This window comes from Sinocyclocheilus anshuiensis, unplaced genomic scaffold (genome assembly GCF_001515605.1).
Source record: "Sinocyclocheilus anshuiensis isolate Anshui unplaced genomic scaffold, SAMN03320099.WGS_v1.1 scaffold51, whole genome shotgun sequence".
Classification (NCBI taxonomy): Eukaryota; Metazoa; Chordata; class Actinopteri; order Cypriniformes; family Cyprinidae; genus Sinocyclocheilus; species Sinocyclocheilus anshuiensis.
Window position 1 is genome coordinate 5,848,868 of NW_015548296.1, and position 14,101 is coordinate 5,862,968.

Here is a 14,101-nt window from a genome sequence, read left to right on the forward strand (position 1 = left end):
GACAGAACAGACAGATACATAGACAAATAGGCAAGCAGATAGATAATGATGTATACATAAATATATTCAAAAAATGAAGTATACAAGTGGTTTACCTGGCTGACTCGTCGCTATATGGCTGTGTCAAAGCCTATGCTGCATACTTAGAAAGAGCGCCACTGACGCCGCGTGGATGATGCCCAGAAATGCAGTCTAGGTAGGCATGTATGAAGGTAGAATGACGTCAAAAAGATTTGCATACGCAGGGTAAGAGTTGTGGAAGTGTACATAAGACTGGAAGCGTAAATTAAATTTGCATGCGCAAGAGAAGCTTTGTAAAGGTGTAAATCGTGTTTCAAGCGCAAGAAAAAATTATTTGCAGCATTTTACTGTTACTCGTAAGTGTAATTCATGTATTGTGAAACTGCAGCTTCATGCTAACGCAAAATAAATATGATCTGCATGCTTCTGACTTCCATGTTTCCGCGCTTACACTTTTGGCACGTTTTTTTCACCAAAAGACGGTCAAAAGCACTGCAAGCCTGTGAACAGTGATTTGCAAGCGAAAACAACAGTTTAAAGAACTGCAAAACGGATTGACTGCACAGAACCAATTTATGTGTAAAAAAACAAACTGTTGCAAATGTCTAAATGACTTGTTGTGCATGTGGGGCAAAAAGTTCCCGAAATAAACCGATATGTACAGCTCCGTCTTTCTTTTCTCTGCGCTTATAGTTTTGGCACGATTCTCTCACTAACTGAGTTTTGCAAGCATGAGGGGGAGGGCGGGGCCACCTTCTTCTTGTAGCCAATCACATGAGCCTCTTGCTGACTCTCCATTTACTCTGATCTGATTGGTTCAATAAACACATCATACCCAAGACATTAATCTTCATTTAGTTCAGGATCATTCTTGCAGGATCATTTTTTTCTTGCGCTTGAAACACGATTTACACCTTTACAACGCTTCTCTTGCGCATGCAAATTTAATTTACGCTTACAGTCTTATGTACACTTCCACAACTCTTACCCTGCGTATGCAAATCTTTTTGACGTCATTCTACCTTCATAGGCATGTAAGTAGGTTTGGAGACATCTCTCTCTCGCGCTCTCTCTCTCTCTCTCTCTCTCTCTCTCTGAGGGCTGGGTTGAGACTACAAAACACCTGAGGGGAAACGAGAGAATACAGTTGGTTTTCGGAAGCAGGGCAGGACGAGTGAACCATCATTCCCCCGTCAAGAGCTCTGTATATGAGACGAGCTCTGCTTCTTAATTTCACAGGTTGGTTGGTCCCGAGAGATGAACATAGAGTAAAGGGAGGTAACATTTGTCGAGAGTTTAGAAAATTACCGTGCTTTTTTGTGGTGCCGGGTTAGATAAACAATGCAGCCGTCGTGTGATGACTTTTAATTTCCGCGACAGCTTTAAAGAACGACCTTTCAGTTCACACCTGGTTTTACGCAGAAAAGTGACATTTTGGATAAGTACAGCAACTTCTATTTACTCCGCCTCTCAAAAGCTGCGATTGGTTTAATCTCGGCTCATGATCGCGTTTTCCTGTCTTTTGTTCAGGTGTGTCGTAAGAAGTCCAGATCTGAAGGAGCCAGAAGCGTTTAACGATATCCTGATAGCACTTAAACCGTTTACAGGTGAGTCCTAAATGATTTTGACCTCTTCCGTAGTTCAGTTTTATAAAACATGTAGCCTATTGCCAAGGCAAATTTGCTGTATAATTTCGTACAGTGACAAATTATGCAATGTAAAATACCAGAAGTGCAGCTAATATTAACAAATAACGAAATGCAAAGTGTAACATAAAAATAAAGTGAAAAAACGATGAAGTAACAGTGCAGAGCACTAAGACAGTAACAATTGCATTTAAAAATGGAATGAATCATAAAGAAAGATAAATGTTGACGAATAAGAGTAATGAAAAAGTGGTGTTGAGACTCAAACCACTCTCCTTCATATTGGCAGACAAACTCATACATTATTAAATGTGTAACATTTTCTCAAAATTTCTCAGTAGATGTCTGTTTATAGTGCATTCTGCCCAAAAAAAAAAAAAAAAGAAGTCTTGATTTTGCTGCCAAGGCAAATTTGCTGTATAATTTCGTACAGTGACAAATTATGCAATGTAAAATACCAGAAGTGCAGCTAATATTAACAAATAACGAAATGCAAAGTGTAACATAAAAATAAAGTGAAAAAACGATGAAGTAACAGTGCAGAGCACTAAGACAGTAACAATTGCATTTAAAAATGGAATGAATCATAAAGAAAGATAAATGTTGACGAATAAGAGTAATGAAAAAGTGGTGTTGAGACTCAAACCACTCTCCTTCATATTGGCAGACAAACTCATACATTATTAAATGTGTAACATTTTCTCAAAATTTCTCAGTAGATGTCTGTTTATAGTGCATTCTGCCCAAAAAAAAAAAAAAAAGTAGTCTTGATTTTGCTGTGAAATATGAACAATTCTGCAACATCGTGACATCAGATTTACTTTCTTTTGAAGCACAAGATGCTCCTTGCATCATTCTGAAATCCTGCTGGAGAACATGATCAGAAAATGACCCGAATAAGAAATGAACACTAGAAAATTGTAGAAAAAGTTGATCATACATTATCGAATACGTAGTGCTTCAGTTTAACTGTATCATATTTTTCCCTAGATTTTTTGTGCATTGTGTCAAAGTTCAGTCTTGATTTTGCTGTGATCACAGCGTGGATGCAAGTTATAGGCAACCATGCTTTCACGTGTTTTATCAGAAGCAACTTACGGTGCATTGACAGTATACTTACTAAACCCGTGCACTTCAAGTAGAGCTGCAGGAACAAGAACATATGTTTGATTTGAGAGGGATGGAGTTAATATAAGTAAAACATCACGGTTTCATCTCTTCTTTCAGTTCTGCTAGAGTTACTTGCTTAGACTACAAGTTATAGTTTAAAAGGATAGTTTACCCCAAAAATGAGACTTCTTTGATCGTTTACTCACCCTCATGTTGTTCCAAACTTAAATGATGACAGAATTGTAATTTCTGAGTGAACTATCCTTTGAAGCACCACTTGTCTTTAATAAATGATTTATTCTGCATCTGAAGAAGAGGTGGCAGATGTTTACTTGGGTTTACTACCAGTTTGTACAGGGTTCAGATACGAAAACAGGCTTTCAAGCATCAAAACAATAAAAGTTTATTGCAGCTTTAAATTTGTTCATTAGAGTGTGTCCTGTTTAATTTTTTTTTTCTGAGCAAAAAAATAATTACTTTAATACATTTTTACCATGATTTACAGAAGGCATCCACTAAAATGTTGTTCAGTGTAACAATAGTTTATATACCAAAAAATCTTGTCAAGCATATTTGGAACAAGATGACATTAAAAGACTATTTAAGCCGGATCACAGTGAAGCCCCCAAAAACGACATAATTGTCATTTTAAATCTTTGCCACTATCCTTTAGACCACTAGGTTTTACCCGTTTGCCAGCAAGAAGTTTTCAGTCATTTAAAATGTAATTCAATTTAGTGAAATCACTTTTTCAGAATAAGTATGTTTAATCTTTACATAAATAGGCTATATCTGTTATGCTGAATCATTTTGGAACCTTATTTCACCCATATTTTGACGTTTTATTTTCACAAGTTATTTGAAACATTAAAGCAAACACTTTACTTGTGTATATAAAATGACTTTTGTAAATTTAATTTGATGCAGACACCAAAATGGGGACTCCCTTTCAGAAACGTTTGACCTCGGCCAAAGATAAGAAAGGGTGACCTGTCCCTCATGGTAATGTTAAAATAAAAGCTTGTTTAATGACTTGTTTATAGTAAAAACTAAAGTGTTTACTACACAGAAAAAAGCTGCCACGCCTTGTAACACAAATTATATTTAGTTAAGCTAGTTTAATTGCTTAATGAATGAAGTGTTACTCTCTGTGTACAGCTGCATTCTCCATCGAGTCACAGATCATGTTTTATCCGAACCTAAGAGAAGAGCTTCATCTCAGCTGTGTTGAAAGACCGTTTCACTTGCTAAGTGTTTTGCAAGTTTCCTCTTTACAGTTCTGTTAGTTTCCGCCGAAGGGATGAATGACACCTTGCCAAGTCTTTAAGCTAAGTAAACGCCCATTAACATTTTGCATTCTCTTTGTGGGCTGGTAGGCGCTTTGTTATTATAAGAGGAAAGATCACCAAGTAACACTTATATTAGTCAGGTTTCACTTGTTAGTGTATTGTTGTATGCATTGTTAGATGAAACAAGGGTTTACTGGAACATTCAGTGTATAGAAATAGTTCAGAAGATACATTTTTAAAATTGACTATCTATTTTAGAAATGCATGTTATAAGTCTTTTTGCAAACAGAAAATATGTGCATGTTTAATAAAAAAAAATAATTTAATCTGCTTTTTGATAATCCGTTACATTTGGATGTACGTCACAATGCAGAAGAAAATATCTGTCTTCCGTTTCAATGCAACGTTAATGTAAGATTCCCACTTCTTTTTTTGTCATTTGCTTGCGGAAGTGAGAGATGGGGAAGTTCTGGTTTGTAATGACTGTGAGAGATTTTCCGGGTGATTTTGTGTGAAACAAAATCTGATTTAAATCTTGAAATAGGAAGGTTTTTAGAACCGTGCAAATGAAAAACATTTCAAATACATTATTTTAAAGGGATGGTTCAGCAAAAATTTAAAATTTTGTCATGATTTACTGACCCTCACGTTCTTCCAAACCTGTAGGAGTTTCTTTCTTCTGCTGAATATAAAAGAAGATATTTTGAAAACTGTGTGTAATCAAATACCTGCTGGTACCCATTGACATCCATAATATGGAAAAAAAATTCTATGGCAGTCAGTGGGGACTACAAATATTTTCTTTTGTGTTCAGCATAAGAAGGAAACTCATACAGGTTTGGAACAACAGAATTTCCATTTTTGTGTGAACTGTTCCTTTAAAGTTGATGATGCAAAATAAATGAGATGTATGTAAGATTCTGAACAATTTCCAGATCAAATAAGCAAAATTGTGAAGTCTAAAAAGTCCCCAAGATGCTCTCCGAGTCATTCTGAAATCATTCAGGAGAACAGCTTTTAGACTTCATGCAGTTCGAGTGCAATGAACCAGATTGTAAAGAAATTCTAAAATTAATTTTTCACTTAAATTATTATGCAGATATTATGATTTCTAATGATTTTTGTATTCTTGAAGTAAAACGTGTTGAATATAAGCATTCTCTCTAGTGGTCTCAGACTTTTTGACCCCACTGTATCTGTGTTTTAAGGTTAAGGTACACTTCATTGTCCCTCAGGGAAATTTGTCTTAGGCTCAGAAATACAACCACCACATCACATAAAGTGGTAAAAAGTAAAAAAAAACATACACGGCACAATAACACATACCATAAAAAAGAGGAGAAAAGGAATAATAATAAGTAATCAATAAATAAATAACCTTACATAATGTTATTTCATAACTTAATTGCAGAAGGAATAAACAAACTGATTTTTAACTGATTTCAAATCAGATTGCAATGTCAGTATCAGTTACTCTAATGCTTTGTGGTGAAGAACTACTTAAGGGAGCAATGGGATGTTTGGTGCATGTGTCATTGACACTCCACACTCCTGCACTCCAAACACGTTTCTTGGCCTTGCTGAATCAAACAGTTACATTGTAGTTTAATTCCATTCATTCCTGAAACGAGGCATTCCCCTATGACATACTCGTTCCTCAGTCATTCCTCTCATTGTACAGCACTTAGTAAGACGTGTCAGAGCTCTTACCTAATGTGACAGCTCGCACGCTTTTTCAGTGTCTCCTCCTGTAGTCTGGCATCTGGTTTATTTCAGGGAGAGCACCTTTTGAAATATTTCTGAGTACTTTATTCATTTCTTTGACACAAATAGTGGCATACAGTGCACAGTGGTGTTCTTTGTTTGTTTAAAAATTCAGTGCTTCCTTTTAATATAAGCAACCTTAAAGGGACAGTTCACCTAAAAATGTAAATTCTGGTGAACTATCCATTTAATATTCTGGATTACGTTTAGTAAAATGGTCATTTACAATTTTCACTTAAAGGGTTAGTTCACTCAAAAATGAAAATTCTGGTCCCAGTTGTTTTACATAAGGTTTTTATATATATATATATATATATATATATATATATAGAAGTCAGTGGAGACCAAAATGGTTTGGTTACCCACATTCTTCTAAATATGTTATTTTGTGTTAAGCAGAAGAAAGAAACTCATACAGGCTTGTAACAACTTGAGGATGGGTAATTGATGATAGAATTTATTTTTCGAGTGAACCATCCATTTAATGCTCTGGATTTCGGTTTTGTTTATTGGTCACTTCTTATTTTTGCCCAGTTCACCCAGAAATTAAATGTCTTTCAAACACTGTATAACCTTTTCTTCTGTGGAGCACAAATAGATTTATATCCTAATTCCAAGCTGCTCTTTTCCATACATTAAAAATGAATGGTGACCGTGGCTGTTGATCAGATTTTCAGTGAATAACTTAAATTACAGGCTATTCCTCACACAAATCTGTTCATCTATTCACCGAATTCAGAAAACATGCAATATGCTGCAGTATGCAGTGTGATTTATTTATTTGTATGTTTTGGAGTTTGACAGTCCCTGGTCCCCGTTCACTTTCATTGCATTTGAAATAAAAAGTTGTAACTTTGAAACAGCATTGGGGTGAGTAAATGATCACAATTTTCACGTTTGGGTCAGGTTTCTGTTACTAAGGAGTTCTTGCACTGGCTGTTGAATTGAGCACCTGTTTTGACAGATTAGTTTAGTGTTTTTGAGGTTTTGGAGGCCTGACAGGGACTGTGTGTCAGACTGGTTGGGCTTTAAGTTATTTTGGTGCAGTGATGAAGTATGTGTGTGAATAGGGCTGTCACGATTATGAAATTTGGCTGACGATTAATTGTCTAAAAACAGTCACTGTTATTGCGATTAATTGTGTGTTTTAGGGCTTTGACGATTATCACGATTAATTGTCTGTTCTTTATGGCTTTCATTGTATAATTGTGATTAATTTAAGGGTTCAGTAAATAATAATGATGTTATCTTTTAATCTTTTTTTAGTTATTATTTTGCAGTGTAAGATTACATAGAGTATTCCAAATTCTAAGAATCGGCCAATACCGATCCAACACCAGCACTATTTTTTTTTTCTACGCCACAACAGAATATCAATACTGTGTTTGTGGAACTAATGGTCACTCTTTTCTTAAACCCTTTGTTAAACGCAATCCACTAAATACTCACTTCCTCATTACAGTGAAAAACTACATTTGAATAAAAATATATAAGCTATGAAATTGAACTAGCTGACTGTATAATTTAGCAGCAAAAACAATATCTTGAAAAAAAATCTTTGGTGCAGCTTATACAATTTAAACATGTTTATTCTGTTAACTATTTGTATTTTTACAAAATACATTCATGAAAATAAGATATAAATCATGAGAAAAATAAAAGCTTCTAATAATCTTTGTGTACAAAACTTTGGTAATGTGAAACTCTTCAAACAGAGCGGCACAAAGCTCTTATGCACATCCAGGGTGCAGAATGGTGCACTTGAAGCAACATAAGTCACAGCTAGTGATGGGAAGTTCGGATCATTTTACCGACTCGGACCTTCGAGTCTCGTTCAGCAAAATGAACGAATCTTTTTTCGAGTCATTTCGTTCATTTTAGCAAAATATAATTAAAATGTTACGTGTTACTTCCCTAATACGTCTACTACTTACGCAAACGTTGATCACACTACAAACAATACAAAACTGCTATAAGAAACGGAAAAGATTATTTCATTGTTTACCTGGGTCTTCAGTCTATGATTAGCTCACCTCACCTCTTATCTGACAAGTCTTGGGGTTTGGGCTTATGGGGCTGTCACGTGATGAACGAACGACTCGAATGAGAGAGCAATGAACTCCAGCAAGATGTCATTTTATGCGAATTCCCAGACTTTTATCTACAAATCAAGTATTATAATGGGAATATATCATCTTTTAGAGAGAGTTTTACTGTGCTGACTGTCATAATTGAACGTGACGTGCTGTTTGAATGCTGAGCGGAGAATAACTGACAGCTGCAGCAGAAGGAAGATCAATTTCTGTAAACTTAAATTGAACAATGTAAATATAATTCTGTCCCTCACGTTAAGATATGGAATGGCTTCAGATGATATAGGCTATACAGTGCATGAAAAGCAAACTCTTCTGTTTTTTTTGGTGTATGACTCCCCCTTGTGCTGTATAAAAAGCACAATAATCGCGATTAGACAGTTATTTAATTATCGCGACAGGCCTATGTGTGAAATGTTTTCTTTCCTGTACCACAGAAATGGAGAAAAAACTGTTTGCAAACACTCTTGGCTATGTATGTTCATATACCACTGACAGGTTGATTTAACCTGCATAATGCAACAATGCCTGCCGAAAGTCTTTGTTAAAATGTCACCAGACCCTTCATAGCAAGATTACACAAAACATTTGTATCTTGGCATTATCGTTATTCCGGGTTGCCATGGTTCCATGGTGCATTGTTATTAGAGGAGCCATGTGTTGTAAAGCCCTCAGTGAGAAACAACGGGGAGTTTGTGAAATGTGAGAGCATTTTTACCCTCTTTGTACTTTGCTGGTCTTAGCTGGTTTAAAGTCACCCAGTCTGGATAGCAGTGTCTTCTGCTGGTCTTCTAGCCTGACCTGCTACAAAAAGCCCCAAACCTCTCTGAAACTGCACTTGCTGACTGATGTGTTGTATTCACTTTGTTTATTTGACCCAGGCCAGATGTTTATCTGCTGGTTTTGGTGTATGGCCCATGCAGTTTGTTTAAGGGTCATGAAACCCCCATTTTCAGCAGCGGTTAGTTCTCACCACAGTTAAAAAAAATACTGCAAAAATAGGTGTGGAGTGGAGGGTTAAAAGCTTTGAAGCTTCACAAAAATGCATGCACGCATACATATCAAACAAATACGCACACACAAGGTGCTGGAAGATGTTTTTTTTTTTTTTTTCGACTGTACTAAAGCATAAAAATACCATAATTTTTCCAGATTTTTTTAGAAACATGCTAAGGTCACATTGTTTCTCTGAAAAACAATGAAGCAGCCCGTTTTTCTACTTTGAAAATGTGCATCCCGTGCCAGAATGTCTGTTTTTGTTTTGGTCTGTGTGATTCCGCCAACTTACAGTTTACCCATCATTCCCATCATTATACCCATTTCAACACCATGGGCTGCCAGTTGGTGGAAAACACAGCGTATTCCAGCCATGGAAGCCAGCTAATGAACTGGGTCAGAGATTGCAGATTTTACTTAACCTAAAAAGCCTTTCAATCCATCTAAAAAGCTATATGACCAGACGTGTATAGTTCAACCTACAGTGTAAGCCTCATTGCCTTCCATGGTCAATTGCGTTTGTTCTTGTTCCGTGTCCTCAATCTGGCAACCCGTGTGAGAGTTGTGTCTGTGGGGGAAGGGTCGGGAGAAATTTCACCCAGTCACTCACTCGCACAATGTACATGTTTTTTGCCGTTTAAGCAGTCAGGCCTGTAAGAGTGGTTTTGCTAACAGGGGCTGCGTTTATTAGTTTCCACCTCCCTCTGTTCACACCTGCAGTTTTCTTAAGCACCCCTCCGAACTGAACACTGAACTTATTTAGGCCTGTCGCAATAATCAATATATCGACTTATCGCGCAATATATGTACATGACCTTAATAATTTTTGGTGACGCAATATATCGCAATATATATGTCACCGTGCTTTTTACATTCCACTTGCACCTGAGCCTTTTGCAGCTTCTCGTACATAACGTGGTGAAGTCATGAGGTCCTAGTTCAAATTTTAAAAATGCTTCTACAAAAGTTTCATCTGCAGATATGGTCTTGTTTAGGGATCTGTGCCTTTGTGCATACAGACATCTGACTGATAAGTAGTGATCGTGTTTTTTTTTTTAGCAATAGGGCGCACCCTTAATTTACAGAGAAATGATGGTCAGGGAAAAATCTGTAGATGGAAAAATCTCCATACAAGTTCTTTGTGATGCTGTTACATTATGATTATATATTCAGTGGCATAAAATGGTCTTTAAAATGACAATAATATCGCTTATCGCAATTATTTCTGGGGCAATATATTGCACAACAAAAAGTTGTTATCGTGACAGGCCTAAACTTATTACAATTCCCTCAACACCATCTCATATTTATTAACCACTCTGTAAACACACACCCATGCATTGTGCTAATTATTCTGTGACCTCCAGAATAGTTTACATTTTAATGCAGGGCTGAAGTTGAAGGGAGCGCCAGTGAGCATAATGACGTTAACATAATGACACTGCATTTTAATGAAAATTCAAGTTTAAGTAACTGAATATTAGCATTATATATATAATATTTTCACATGTGGAAATTATATCTAAAGGTCAGTAATATACCTATATCTCATATGAAATAATATAAAATTCATGTCACAGCCTTTTGTAATAGAATTGTAGGGCAAGATTTACTTATCTAAAAAGGTATTTATATGTGTTTTTTTATTAATTTAACCATATCTAATTAATTTTAAATGGTAAGTAAACTAAACAATTTAATATATGCTTGGCTAATGTGAGTGCTTTAATAAAGCATGTTGAAGTTTTTGAAGTGATATTTTTTTTTATCTAAAAATAGGCTACTGTTGCAAAATGGCAAAAAATAATATTGTTGTATTCTTGTTTTGTGCAAAGTATTGCTCATTTATTTTTTCATTTAATGATCAGAAACAGCCCTGTTTTAATGGAGTTTTTAATCTTAATTTTGCGCAGTGATTATTAAGGTTTAGCCTCTATCTAGGGGTGCATTATTTGAGAAATAAATTTAATTGATTAAAATGTATTGTGTTTTAAAACGTGTATTTCCAGATTTGCTGTGCTTGTTTGTATTATTATAATATAATAATAATAATAATAATAATAATAATAATAATAAATAATCATTGTAGTATAAATAGTTGTCATTATTTCAATGAATACAAAATAAAATATTGCAAAACAAGAAATAATGCTATTGTAATATTTAAATCGGGTATTTAAGAAAAATCATTTTTAATGTACAACTGTAAAATTACAATACAGTTTTTTCATGGCTGTCTTCATTTTTCAAATGTTAAACCATTGGTAAATTGCAGGGACCTCTTAAAGCTTCTCTTTGGCAACAGTTTATAAGGGCTTCTCATCTGAAGTTTGGGAAGATGTTTGGCGCATGTTGTGTATAATTAAATCTTAGCCTTTGTGATTTGTTAATCGCACTATAAGCCATTTCACGATTTCTGTCCTACCTCTATCCCCACCTAGTCTTTGTTGATTGAAAACCTCTTTCCTTACTTGTCCTATAGAAATAATCTATAATAAAGTGAAAAATAACGATATGTTTTGTCAGCATACAATACTGATCCTAACGGAAAGCAACTGTATGTTGCTAAGTTGCTCCTCAGGTGAACTCAGCTTCTGTTTGAAGTTCAATCATAACCACACCCTCACCTCAGCAGATCCGTTTGTAATGGGATAGTCCCAGATTTCCATGAGTACACTGAGTGGGTGAGTGGAAGACCAAGAGTGTTTTTGTTTAGAAAGTTTGTGTAGAAAAAAAGGGGGACAGAGTTTCTCTCCAAAGCCTAGTTGAGCCGTAAAAGGATTCAATTTACAGATTAAACTTGTCATTTAAAAGCAGTAATAATACAAACGCAAAATCAGTAGAAACTGGAGTAATGCCTTTTCTGTCAAGCCTGTCAAGTTTTTGGTCTTGACTGTCTGGAATGAGAGTAGTTTCCTTGTCTCTGTGTCGTTACTCTTGATTCACATCTTTGACGGAGGAGAGCTGTACTGTCTTGTTCCTCTCGCAGATCGAATGTCTGATAGTAATTTTATGGATTGTTTTGTTCAAAAGAATGAAACCGAGTAACTTCTTGTTATCTGGGTTTGAGATGTGTAGAAGTTAATTTTAAATTTCCATAGAATTCCATATAATAGTTTTGCAGAATTTTTATTTACACTGCCATTCCAAAGGTTTTTTTTTTTTTTTGGAATGTTTTTGAAAGTCTCATGCTCACGAAGGCTTCATTTATTTGATACTGTAAACAATTAGCTTTTACAAATTAAAATAACTTTTCTATTTGAATGTTTTAAAATGTTAATTTATTAATGTAATGCAAAGCTTTTTAGTTTTTTTTACCATCATTATTCCAGTCTTCAGTGTCACATTCAGAAATCATTCTATGCTGATTTGTTGCTCAAGAAACATTTATTATTATTGTTGTTTATTATTATTATCAGTGTATTATCAATTATCAAACCAGCACTGCTTAATATTTTTGTGGAAACTGAGATACATTATTTTCAGGGTTATTTGATAAATATGAAGTTCAAAAGATTTATTTTTTAACAAATTTTTATGTAATGTAAAATGCTTTACCATCACCTTTGATCAATTTAGTGCATTCTTTCTGAATAAAAGTATTAACTTAAAAAAATAAACAAAATATAATTTACTGCCTCTAAACGTTTTAGCGGGTTTTTCAGTGGCGATATCTATGTACTGTATCAGTCAGTTTATCACAAAAACATGAACTACATATATAACTACAAACAAATATACATACTATATTTATAACAATCATTTAATATCAATCAAAATGAATAAAACTAATCTTGATGTTACTGTGTTTTGATTTTTTAGGGCAGAATATGTATCTTTATCACTACAAACTGTAGTAAATATAAGTTTTCTAGTCCAACGTGGTGTCCGATGCATTGCGCCTTTGCATGCAACTGTGGATGCTTCTGTGTTTGTGTGTCAGTTACAGTAGATATAAAAATACGGTGATAAGAAATCAGGGCATACCCAAAAAAACAAAAAGAATGAATTAAATGCTTTAACCTGATCATTCTTCTTGTGGCCTAGTTCTGTTGAACCGCTTGCATTCACACATTCTCAGCCGTGCCAGTGAGGTGAACCTGAAGAATTGACCACCTTTTACCACTTCTGAGAATGTAGATTCATTTGACTCTTAATGAAACGTCACGTTCATGCAGGGGTGGTTAGATTCCATGTGCTGTGTAAACATCTTGTCGTTTCTCTTGTCAGCCTTTGACTTTTTTCTGGTTCTGACAAGATGCTTGAAGAAGGTTCACATATTTCACCTTTTACTGTGATGGCGATTTCCGTGCATTTCCAGTACGGCTTGTTTGGCCAGCAGGAGGTGCCGAGATTTAATGAGAGACGTTCTCTCTCACACACTATGGTAGAATAGCATACTAACATGCTACTCCTATTATTTATACTGTGTATATTGTACATGCAGTATTTTGTGCACAGTATGCACATTTTATTCATCTATGAAATACAAGGATAACATTTAGCAAAAAGTGAGGTAACCAGCACTTACAGTTACTAGGTGTAATACTGTGTCCCACAGTGCAGTGTGTGTGTGTGTGTGTGTGTGTGTGTGTGTGTGTGTGTGTGTGTGTGTGTGTGTGTATGCATGCATGCAGTGCTGGGTAGTAATAGATTAAGATTGATTATAATATGGATTATGTAATTAGATTACAAAAATTAAGTATTTGTAATTGCATTATATTACATTTTTAAATACTCATCAGACTACAGTTTCTTTATTTAATTTGTTATATGATTGCATATTATTCACAAATTGCAATAAATTATTCATAATTTATTGATTCTTCCTAATTCATCTTTTATATCTTTTCAGTATTCCTTTCTAAAATTGCCAGTTCCAGTTTTGCGTAGGGCACTATGAAATCCATTTTATTTTTTCCCAAATACATTTTTTTCCGTTTAAATTTTTCTGGATTCCTTTTTTTTTTTTTTTTCAGTTTTAATTTTTCTGGACTGTTTTAATGGTTAAATAAAATTGTATTAATCCAAAAGCATGCCTAATTAGCTGAAATCATGAAACTTACAATATTAAACAGCAGTTTATTAAAAGTTTAACAAAAATAAAATTTTTAAGGCCCTATGAGATGTTTTATTTTTTCCTCAAATTCAGTTTTATTTATTATTATTATTATTTTTATTT

General features: G+C 34.7%; 1 protein-coding gene across 6 annotated transcripts in view; it reads left to right on the top strand.

Moving 5' to 3' along the window:
- The first annotated feature begins 1,116 nt into the window (after nt 1-1,116).
- Nucleotides 1,117-14,101, top strand: part of elovl1b (ELOVL fatty acid elongase 1b) — a 34,954-nt gene continuing 21,969 nt past the window's right edge. For 4 of the 6 annotated variants that reach the window (XM_016443805.1, XM_016443801.1, XM_016443807.1 and 1 more), the window contains exons 1-2: nt 1,117-1,260; nt 1,552-1,628. The gene's annotated coding sequence lies outside the window, so the exon portion shown is untranslated. Of the gene's footprint in view, nt 1,300-1,374; nt 1,464-1,551; nt 1,629-14,101 lie in introns of those variants that run through there. The other 2 variants (XM_016443803.1, XM_016443806.1) reach the window with 2 other exon arrangements.